Raw genomic sequence first — 10,102 nt, 5'->3', positions numbered from 1 at the left:
AAGAAAAGGTTATATTCTTGAATTTTTCATCACACATCATCCCAAATGTCACTGAACAGCTGGAAACGGGGAGATAAGCCTTTTTTGGAAGCATTGACTAAGATTTCTGACTTTTTCATCACATGTCAGCCCAAGTGTCAGAAAAGCGCTGGAAACAGGGAGATAAGCCTTTTTTGGAAGAAAAGGTTAAATTCTTGAATTTTTCATCACACATCATCCCAAATGTCACTTAACAGCTGGAAACGGGGAGATAAGCCTTTTTTGGAAGCAATGGTTTACATTTTGACTTTTTCATCACATATCAGCTCCAGTGTCAGAAAAGCGCTGGAAACAGGGAGATCTGCCTTTTTTTGGAAGAAATGGTTAAATTCTTGAATTTTTCATCACACATCATCCCAAATGTCACTAAACAGCTGGAAACGGGGAGATAAGCCTTTTTTGGAAGCATTGATTAAGATTTCTGACTTTTTCATCACATGTCAGCCCAAGTGTCAGAAAAGCGCTGGAAACAGGGAGATAAGCCTTTTTTGGAAGAAAAGGTTAAATTCTTGAATTTTTCATCACACATCATCCCAAATGTCACTAAACAGCTGGAAACGGGGAGATAAGCCTTTTTTGGAAGCAATGGTTAACATTTTGACTTTTTCATCACATATCAGCTCCAGTGTCAGAAAAGTGCTGGAAACAGGGAGATCTGCCTTTTTTTGGAAGAAAAGGTTAAATTCTTGAATTTTTCATCACACATCATCCCAAATGTCACTAAACAGCTGGAAACGGGGAGATAAGCCTTTTTTGGAAGCATTGATTAAGATTTCTGACTTTTTCATCACATGTCAGCCCAAGTGTCAGAAAAGCGCTGGAAACAGGGAGATAAGCCTTTTTTGGAAGAAAAGGTTAAATTCTTGAATTTTCCATCACACATCATCCCAAATGTCACTTAACAGCTGGAAACGGGGAGATAAGCCTTTTTTGGAAGCATTGATTAAGATTTCTGACTTTTTCATCACGTTTCAGCCCAAGTGTCAGAAAAGCGCTGGAAACAGGGAGATAAGCCTTTTTTGGAAGAAATGGTTAAATTCTTGAATTTTTCATCACACATCATCCAAAAGGTCACTAAACAGCTGGAAACTTGGAGATAAGCCTTTTTTGGAAGCATTGATTAAGATTTCTGACTTTTTCATCACATGTCAGCCCAAGTGTCAGAAAAGCGCTGGAAACAGGGAGATCTGCCTTTTTTTGGAAGAAAAGGTTATATTCTTGAATTTTTCATCACACATCATCCCAAATGTCACTGAACAGCTGGAAACGGGGAGATAAGCCTTTTTTGGAAGCATTGATTAAGATTTCTGACTTTTTCATCACATGTCAGCCCAAGTGTCAGAAAAGCGCTGGAAACAGGGAGATCTGCCTTTTTTTGGAAGAAAAGGTTATATTCTTGAATTTTTCATCACACATCATCCCAAATGTCACTAAACAGCTGGAAACGGGGAGATAAGCCTTTTTTGGAAGCATTGATTAAGATTTCTGACTTTTTCATCACATGTCAGCCCAAGTGTCAGAAAAGCGCTGGAAACAGGGAGATAAGCCTTTTTTGGAAGAAAAGGTTAAATTCTTGAATTTTTCATCACACATCATCCCAAATGTCACTTAACAGCTGGAAACGGGGAGATAAGCCTTTTTTGGAAGCAATGGTTTACATTTTGACTTTTTCATCACATATCAGCTCCAGTGTCAGAAAAGCGCTGGAAACAGGGAGATCTGCCTTTTTTTGGAAGAAATGGTTAAATTCTTGAATTTTTCATCACACATCATCCCAAATGTCACTAAACAGCTGGAAACGGGGAGATAAGCCTTTTTTGGAAGCATTGATTAAGATTTCTGACTTTTTCATCACATGTCAGCCCAAGTGTCAGAAAAGCGCTGGAAACAGGGAGATAAGCCTTTTTTGGAAGAAAAGGTTAAATTCTTGAATTTTTCATCACACATCATCCCAAATGTCACTAAACAGCTGGAAACGGGGAGATAAGCCTTTTTTGGAAGCAATGGTTAACATTTTGACTTTTTCATCACATATCAGCTCCAGTGTCAGAAAAGTGCTGGAAACAGGGAGATCTGCCTTTTTTTGGAAGAAAAGGTTAAATTCTTGAATTTTTCATCACACATCATCCCAAATGTCACTAAACAGCTGGAAACGGGGAGATAAGCCTTTTTTGGAAGCATTGATTAAGATTTCTGACTTTTTCATCACATGTCAGCCCAAGTGTCAGAAAAGCGCTGGAAACAGGGAGATAAGCCTTTTTTGGAAGAAAAGGTTAAATTCTTGAATTTTCCATCACACATCATCCCAAATGTCACTTAACAGCTGGAAACGGGGAGATAAGCCTTTTTTGGAAGCATTGATTAAGATTTCTGACTTTTTCATCACGTTTCAGCCCAAGTGTCAGAAAAGCGCTGGAAACAGGGAGATAAGCCTTTTTTGGAAGAAATGGTTAAATTCTTGAATTTTTCATCACACATCATCCAAAAGGTCACTAAACAGCTGGAAACTTGGAGATAAGCCTTTTTTGGAAGCATTGATTAAGATTTCTGACTTTTTCATCACATGTCAGCCCAAGTGTCAGAAAAGCGCTGGAAACAGGGAGATCTGCCTTTTTTTGGAAGAAAAGGTTATATTCTTGAATTTTTCATCACACATCATCCCAAATGTCACTGAACAGCTGGAAACGGGGAGATAAGCCTTTTTTGGAAGCATTGATTAAGATTTCTGACTTTTTCATCACATGTCAGCCCAAGTGTCAGAAAAGCGCTGGAAACAGGGAGATCTGCCTTTTTTTGGAAGAAAAGGTTATATTCTTGAATTTTTCATCACACATCATCCCAAATGTCACTAAACAGCTGGAAACGGGGAGATAAGCCTTTTTTGGAAGCATTGATTAAGATTTCTGACTTTTTCATCACATGTCAGCCCAAGTGTCAGAAAAGCGCTGGAAACAGGGAGATAAGCCTTTTTTGGAAGAAAAGGTTAAATTCTTGAATTTTTCATCACACATCATCCCAAATGTCACTTAACAGCTGGAAACGGGGAGATAAGCCTTTTTTGGAAGCAATGGTTTACATTTTGACTTTTTCATCACATATCAGCTCCAGTGTCAGAAAAGCGCTGGAAACAGGGAGATCTGCCTTTTTTTGGAAGAAATGGTTAAATTCTTGAATTTTTCATCACACATCATCCCAAATGTCACTAAACAGCTGGAAACGGGGAGATAAGCCTTTTTTGGAAGCATTGATTAAGATTTCTGACTTTTTCATCACATGTCAGCCCAAGTGTCAGAAAAGCGCTGGAAACAGGGAGATAAGCCTTTTTTGGAAGAAAAGGTTAAATTCTTGAATTTTTCATCACACATCATCCCAAATGTCACTTAACAGCTGGAAACGGGGAGATAAGCCTTTTTTGGAAGCAATGGTTTACATTTTGACTTTTTCATCACATATCAGCTCCAGTGTCAGAAAAGCGCTGGAAACAGGGAGATCTGCCTTTTTTTGGAAGAAAAGGTTAAATTCTTGAATTTTTCATCACACATTATCCCAAATGTCACTAAACAGCTGGAAACGGGGAGATAAGCCTTTTTTGGAAGCATTGATTAAGATTTCTGACTTTTTCATCACATGTCAGCCCAAGTGTCAGAAAAGCGCTGGAAACAGGGAGATAAGCCTTTTTTGGAAGAAATGGTTAAATTCTTGAATTTTTCATCACACATCATCCCAAATGTCACTAAACAGCTGGAAACGGGGAGATAAGCCTTTTTTGAAAGCAATGGTTAACATTTTGACTTTTTCATCACATATCAGCTCCAGTGTCAGAAAAGCGCTGGAAACAGGGAGATCTGCCTTTTTTTGGAAGAAAAGGTTAAATTCTTGAATTTTTCATCACACATCATCCAAAAGGTCACTAAACAGCTGGAAACTGGGAGATAAGCCTTTTTTGGAAGCATTGATTAAGATTTCTGACTTTTTCATCACATGTCAGCCCAAGTGTCAGAAAAGCGCTGGAAACAGGGAGATCTGCCTTTTTTTGGAAGAAAAGGTTATATTCTTGAATTTTTCATCACACATCATCCCAAATGTCACTGAACAGCTGGAAACGGGGAGATAAGCCTTTTTTGGAAGCATTGATTAAGATTTCTGACTTTTTCATCACATGTCAGCCCAAGTGTCAGAAAAGCGCTGGAAACAGGGAGATAAGCCTTTTTTGGAAGAAATGGTTAAATTCTTGAATTTTTCATCACACATCATCCCAAATGTCACTAAACAGCTGGAAACGGAGAGATAAGCCTTTTTTGGAAGCATTGATTAAGATTTCTGACTTTTTCATCACGTGTCAGCCCAAGTGTCAGAAAAGCGCTGGAAACAGGGAGATAAGCTTTTTTTGGAAGAAATGTTAAATTCTTGAATTTTTCATCACACATCATCCAAAAGGTCACTAAACAGCTGGAAACTGGGAGATAAGCCTTTTTTGGAAGCATTGATTAAGATTTCTGACTTTTTCATCACATATCAGCAAAAGCTGAAAAGCGCTGGAAACAGGGAGATCTGCCTTTTTTTGGAAGAAAAGGTTATATTCTTGAATTTTTCATCACACATCATCCCAAATGTCACTAAACAGCTGGAAACGGGGAGATAAGCCTTTTTTGGAAGCATTGATTTAGATTTCTGACTTTTTCATCACATGTCAGCCCAAGTGTCAGAAAAGCGCTGGAAACAGGGAGATAAGCCTTTTTTGGAAGCAATGGTTAACATTTTGACTTTTTCATCACATATAAGCTCCAGTGTCAGAAAAGTGCTGGAAACAGGGAGATCTGCCTTTTTTTGGAAGAAAAGGTTAAATTCTTGAATTTTTCATCACACATCATCCCAAATGTCACTAAACAGCTGGAAACGGGGAGATAAGCCTTTTTTGGAAGCATTGATTAAGATTTCTGACTTTTTCATCACATGTCAGCCCAAGTGTCAGAAAAGCGCTGGAAACAGGGAGATAAGCCTTTTTTGGAAGAAAAGGTTAAATTCTTGAATTTTTCATCACACATCATCCCAAATGTCACTTAACAGCTGGAAACGGGGAGATAAGCCTTTTTTGGAAGCAATGGTTTACATTTTGACTTTTTCATCACATATCAGCTCCAGTGTCAGAAAAGCGCTGGAAACAGGGAGATCTGCCTTTTTTTGGAAGAAATGGTTAAATTCTTGAATTTTTCATCACACATCATCCCAAATGTCACTAAACAGCTGGAAACGGGGAGATAAGCCTTTTTTGGAAGCATTGATTTAGATTTCTGACTTTTTCATCACATGTCAGCCCAAGTGTCAGAAAAGCGCTGGAAACAGGGAGATCTGCCTTTTTTTGGAAGAAAAGGTTATATTCTTGAATTTTTCATCACACATCATCCCAAATGTCACTAAACAGCTGGAAACGGGGAGATAAGCCTTTTTTGGAAGCATTGATTAAGATTTCTGACTTTTTCATCACATGTCAGCCCAAGTGTCAGAAAAGCGCTGGAAACAGGGAGATAAGCCTTTTTTGGAAGAAATGGTTAAATTCTTGAATTTTTCATCACACATCATCCCAAATGTCACTAAACAGCTGGAAACGGGGAGATAAGCCTTTTTTGGAAGCAATGGTTAACATTTTGACTTTTTCATCACATATCAGCTCCAGTGTCAGAAAAGTGCTGGAAACAGGGAGATCTGCCTTTTTTTGGAAGAAAAGGTTAAATTCTTGAATTTTTCATCACACATCATCCCAAATGTCACTAAACAGCTGGAAACGGGGAGATAAGCCTTTTTTGGAAGCATTGATTAAGATTTCTGACTTTTTCATCACATGTCAGCCCAAGTGTCAGAAAAGCGCTGGAAACAGGGAGATAAGCCTTTTTTGGAAGAAAAGGTTAAATTCTTGAATTTTCCATCACACATCATCCCAAATGTCACTTAACAGCTGGAAACGGGGAGATAAGCCTTTTTTGGAAGCATTGATTAAGATTTCTGACTTTTTCATCACGTTTCAGCCCAAGTGTCAGAAAAGCGCTGGAAACAGGGAGATAAGCCTTTTTTGGAAGAAATGGTTAAATTCTTGAATTTTTCATCACACATCATCCAAAAGGTCACTAAACAGCTGGAAACTTGGAGATAAGCCTTTTTTGGAAGCATTGATTAAGATTTCTGACTTTTTCATCACATGTCAGCCCAAGTGTCAGAAAAGCGCTGGAAACAGGGAGATCTGCCTTTTTTTGGAAGAAAAGGTTATATTCTTGAATTTTTCATCACACATCATCCCAAATGTCACTGAACAGCTGGAAACGGGGAGATAAGCCTTTTTTGGAAGCATTGATTAAGATTTCTGACTTTTTCATCACATGTCAGCCCAAGTGTCAGAAAAGCGCTGGAAACAGGGAGATCTGCCTTTTTTTGGAAGAAAAGGTTATATTCTTGAATTTTTCATCACACATCATCCCAAATGTCACTAAACAGCTGGAAACGGGGAGATAAGCCTTTTTTGGAAGCATTGATTAAGATTTCTGACTTTTTCATCACATGTCAGCCCAAGTGTCAGAAAAGCGCTGGAAACAGGGAGATAAGCCTTTTTTGGAAGAAATGGTTAAATTCTTGAATTTTTCATCACACATCATCCCAAATGTCACTAAACAGCTGGAAACGGGGAGATAAGCCTTTTTTGGAAGCATTGATTAAGATTTCTGACTTTTTCATCACATATCAGCTCCAGTGTCAGAAAAGCGCTGGAAACAGGGAGATCTGCCTTTTTTTGGAAGAAATGGTTAAATTCCTGAATTTTTCATCACACGTCATCTCAAATGTCACTAAACAGCTGGAAACGGGGAGATAAGCCTTTTTTGGAAGCATTGATTAAGATTTCTGACTTTTTCATCACATATCAGCTCCAGTGTCAGAAAAGCGCTGGAAACAGGGAGATCTGCCTTTTTTTGGAAGAAATGGTTAAATTCTTGAATTTGTTATCACACATCATCCCAAATGTCACTAAACAGCTGGAAACGGGGAGATAAGCCTTTTTTGGAAGCATTGATTAAGATTTCTGACTTTTTCATCACATGTCAGCCCAAGTGTCAGAAAAGCGCTGGAAACAGGGAGATAAGCCTTTTTTGGAAGAAATGGTTAAATTCTTGAATTTTTCATCACACATCATCCCAAATGTCACTAAACAGCTGGAAACGGGGAGATAAGCCTTTTTTGGAAGCATTGATTAAGATTTCTGACTTTTTCATCACATGTCAGCCCAAGTGTCAGAAAAGCGGTGGAAACAGGGAGATCTGCCTTTTTTTGGAAGAAAAGGTTATATTCTTGAATTTTTCATCACACATCATCCCAAATGTCACTAAACAGCTGGAAACGGGGAGATAAGCCTTTTTTGGAAGCATTGATTAAGATTTCTGACTTTTTCATCACATGTCAGCCCAAGTGTCAGAAAAGCGCTGGAAACAGGGAGATAAGCCTTTTTTGGAAGAAATGGTTAAATTCTTGTATTTTTCATCACACATCATCCCAAATGTCACTAAACAGCTGGAAACGGGGAGATAAGCCTTTTTTGGAAGCATTGATTAAGATTTCTGACTTTTTCATCACATATCAGCAAAAGCTGAAAAGCGCTGGAAACAGGGAGATCTGCCTTTTTTTGGAAGAAAAGGTTATATTCTTGAATTTTTCATCACACATCATCCCAAATGTCACTAAACAGCTGGAAACGGGGAGATAAGCCTTTTTTGGAAGCATTGATTAAGATTTCTGACTTTTTCATCACATGTCAGCCCAAGTGTCAGAAAAGCGCTGGAAACAGGGAGATAAGCCTTTTTTGGAAGAAATGGTTAAATTCTTGTATTTTTCATCACACATCATCCCAAATGTCACTAAACAGCTGGAAACGGGGAGATAAGCCTTTTTTGGAAGCATTGATTAAGATTTCTGACTTTTTCATCACATGTCAGCCCAAGTGTCAGAAAAGCGCTGGAAACAGGGAGATCTGCCTTTTTTTGGAAGAAATGGTTAAATTCTTGAATTTTTCATCACACATCATCCCAAATGTCACTAAACAGCTGGAAACGGGGAGATAAGCCTTTTTTGGAAGCATTGATTAAGATTTCTGACTTTTTCATCACATGTCAGCCCAAGTGTCAGAAAAGCGCTGGAAACAGGGAGATAAGCCTTTTTTGGAAGAAAAGGTTAAATTCTTGAATTTTTCATCACACATCATCCCAAATGTCACTTAACAGCTGGAAACGGGGAGATAAGCCTTTTTTGGAAGCAATGGTTTACATTTTGACTTTTTCATCACATATCAGCTCCAGTGTCAGAAAAGCGCTGGAAACAGGGAGATCTGCCTTTTTTTGGAAGAAAAGGTTAAATTCTTGAATTTTTCATCACACATTATCCCAAATGTCACTAAACAGCTGGAAACGGGGAGATAAGCCTTTTTTGGAAGCATTGATTAAGATTTCTGACTTTTTCATCACATGTCAGCCCAAGTGTCAGAAAAGCGCTGGAAACAGGGAGATAAGCCTTTTTTGGAAGAAATGGTTAAATTCTTGAATTTTTCATCACACATCATCCCAAATGTCACTAAACAGCTGGAAACGGGGAGATAAGCCTTTTTTGAAAGCAATGGTTAACATTTTGACTTTTTCATCACATATCAGCTCCAGTGTCAGAAAAGCGCTGGAAACAGGGAGATCTGCCTTTTTTTGGAAGAAAAGGTTAAATTCTTGAATTTTCATCACACATCATCCAAAAGGTCACTAAACAGCTGGAAACTGGGAGATAAGCCTTTTTTGGAAGCATTGATTAAGATTTCTGACTTTTTCATCACATGTCAGCCCAAGTGTCAGAAAAGCGCTGGAAACAGGGAGATCTGCCTTTTTTTGGAAGAAAAGGTTATATTCTTGAATTTTTCATCACACATCATCCCAAATGTCACTGAACAGCTGGAAACGGGGAGATAAGCCTTTTTTGGAAGCATTGATTAAGATTTCTGACTTTTTCATCACATGTCAGCCCAAGTGTCAGAAAAGCGCTGGAAACAGGGAGATAAGCCTTTTTTGGAAGAAATGGTTAAATTCTTGAATTTTTCATCACACATCATCCCAAATGTCACTAAACAGCTGGAAACGGAGAGATAAGCCTTTTTTGGAAGCATTGATTAAGATTTCTGACTTTTTCATCACGTGTCAGCCCAAGTGTCAGAAAAGCGCTGGAAACAGGGAGATAAGCTTTTTTTGGAAGAAATGGTTAAATTCTTTGAATTTTTCATCACACATCATCCCAAATGTCACTAAACAGCTGGAAACGGGGAGATAAGCCTTTTTTGGAAGCATTGATTAAGATTTCTGACTTTTTCATCACATGTCAGCCCAAGTGTCAGAAAAGCGCTGGAAACAGGGAGATAAGCCTTTTTTGGAAGAAATGGTTAAATTCTTGAATTTTTCATCACACATCATCCCAAATGTCACTAAACAGCTGGAAACGGGGAGATAAGCCTTTTTTGAAAGCAATGGTTAACATTTTGACTTTTTCATCACATATCAGCTCCAGTGTCAGAAAAGCGCTGGAAACAGGGAGATCTGCCTTTTTTTGGAAGAAAAGGTTAAATTCTTGAATTTTTCATCACACATCATCCCAAATGTCACTAAACAGCTGGAAACGGGGAGATAAGCCTTTTTTGGAAGCATTGATTAAGATTTCTGACTTTTTCATCACATGTCAGCCCAAGTGTCAGAAAAGCGCTGGAAACAGGGAGATAAGCCTTTTTTGGAAGAAATGGTTAAATTCTTGTATTTTTCATCACACATCATCCCAAATGTCACTAAACAGCTGGAAACGGGGAGATAAGCCTTTTTTGGAAGCAATGGTTAACATTTTGACTTTTTCATCACATATCAGCTCCAGTGTCAGAAAAGTGCTGGAAACAGGGAGATCTGCCTTTTTTTGGAAGAAATGGTTAAATTCTTGAATTTTTCATCACACATCATCCCAAATGTCACTAAACAGCTGGAAACGGGGAGATAAGCCTTTTTTGGAAGCA

This window comes from Limanda limanda, unplaced genomic scaffold, assembly GCF_963576545.1.
Source record: "Limanda limanda unplaced genomic scaffold, fLimLim1.1 SCAFFOLD_97, whole genome shotgun sequence".
NCBI classification, from domain to species: domain Eukaryota; kingdom Metazoa; phylum Chordata; class Actinopteri; order Pleuronectiformes; family Pleuronectidae; genus Limanda; species Limanda limanda.
This window is presented reverse-complemented; position numbering follows the sequence as displayed.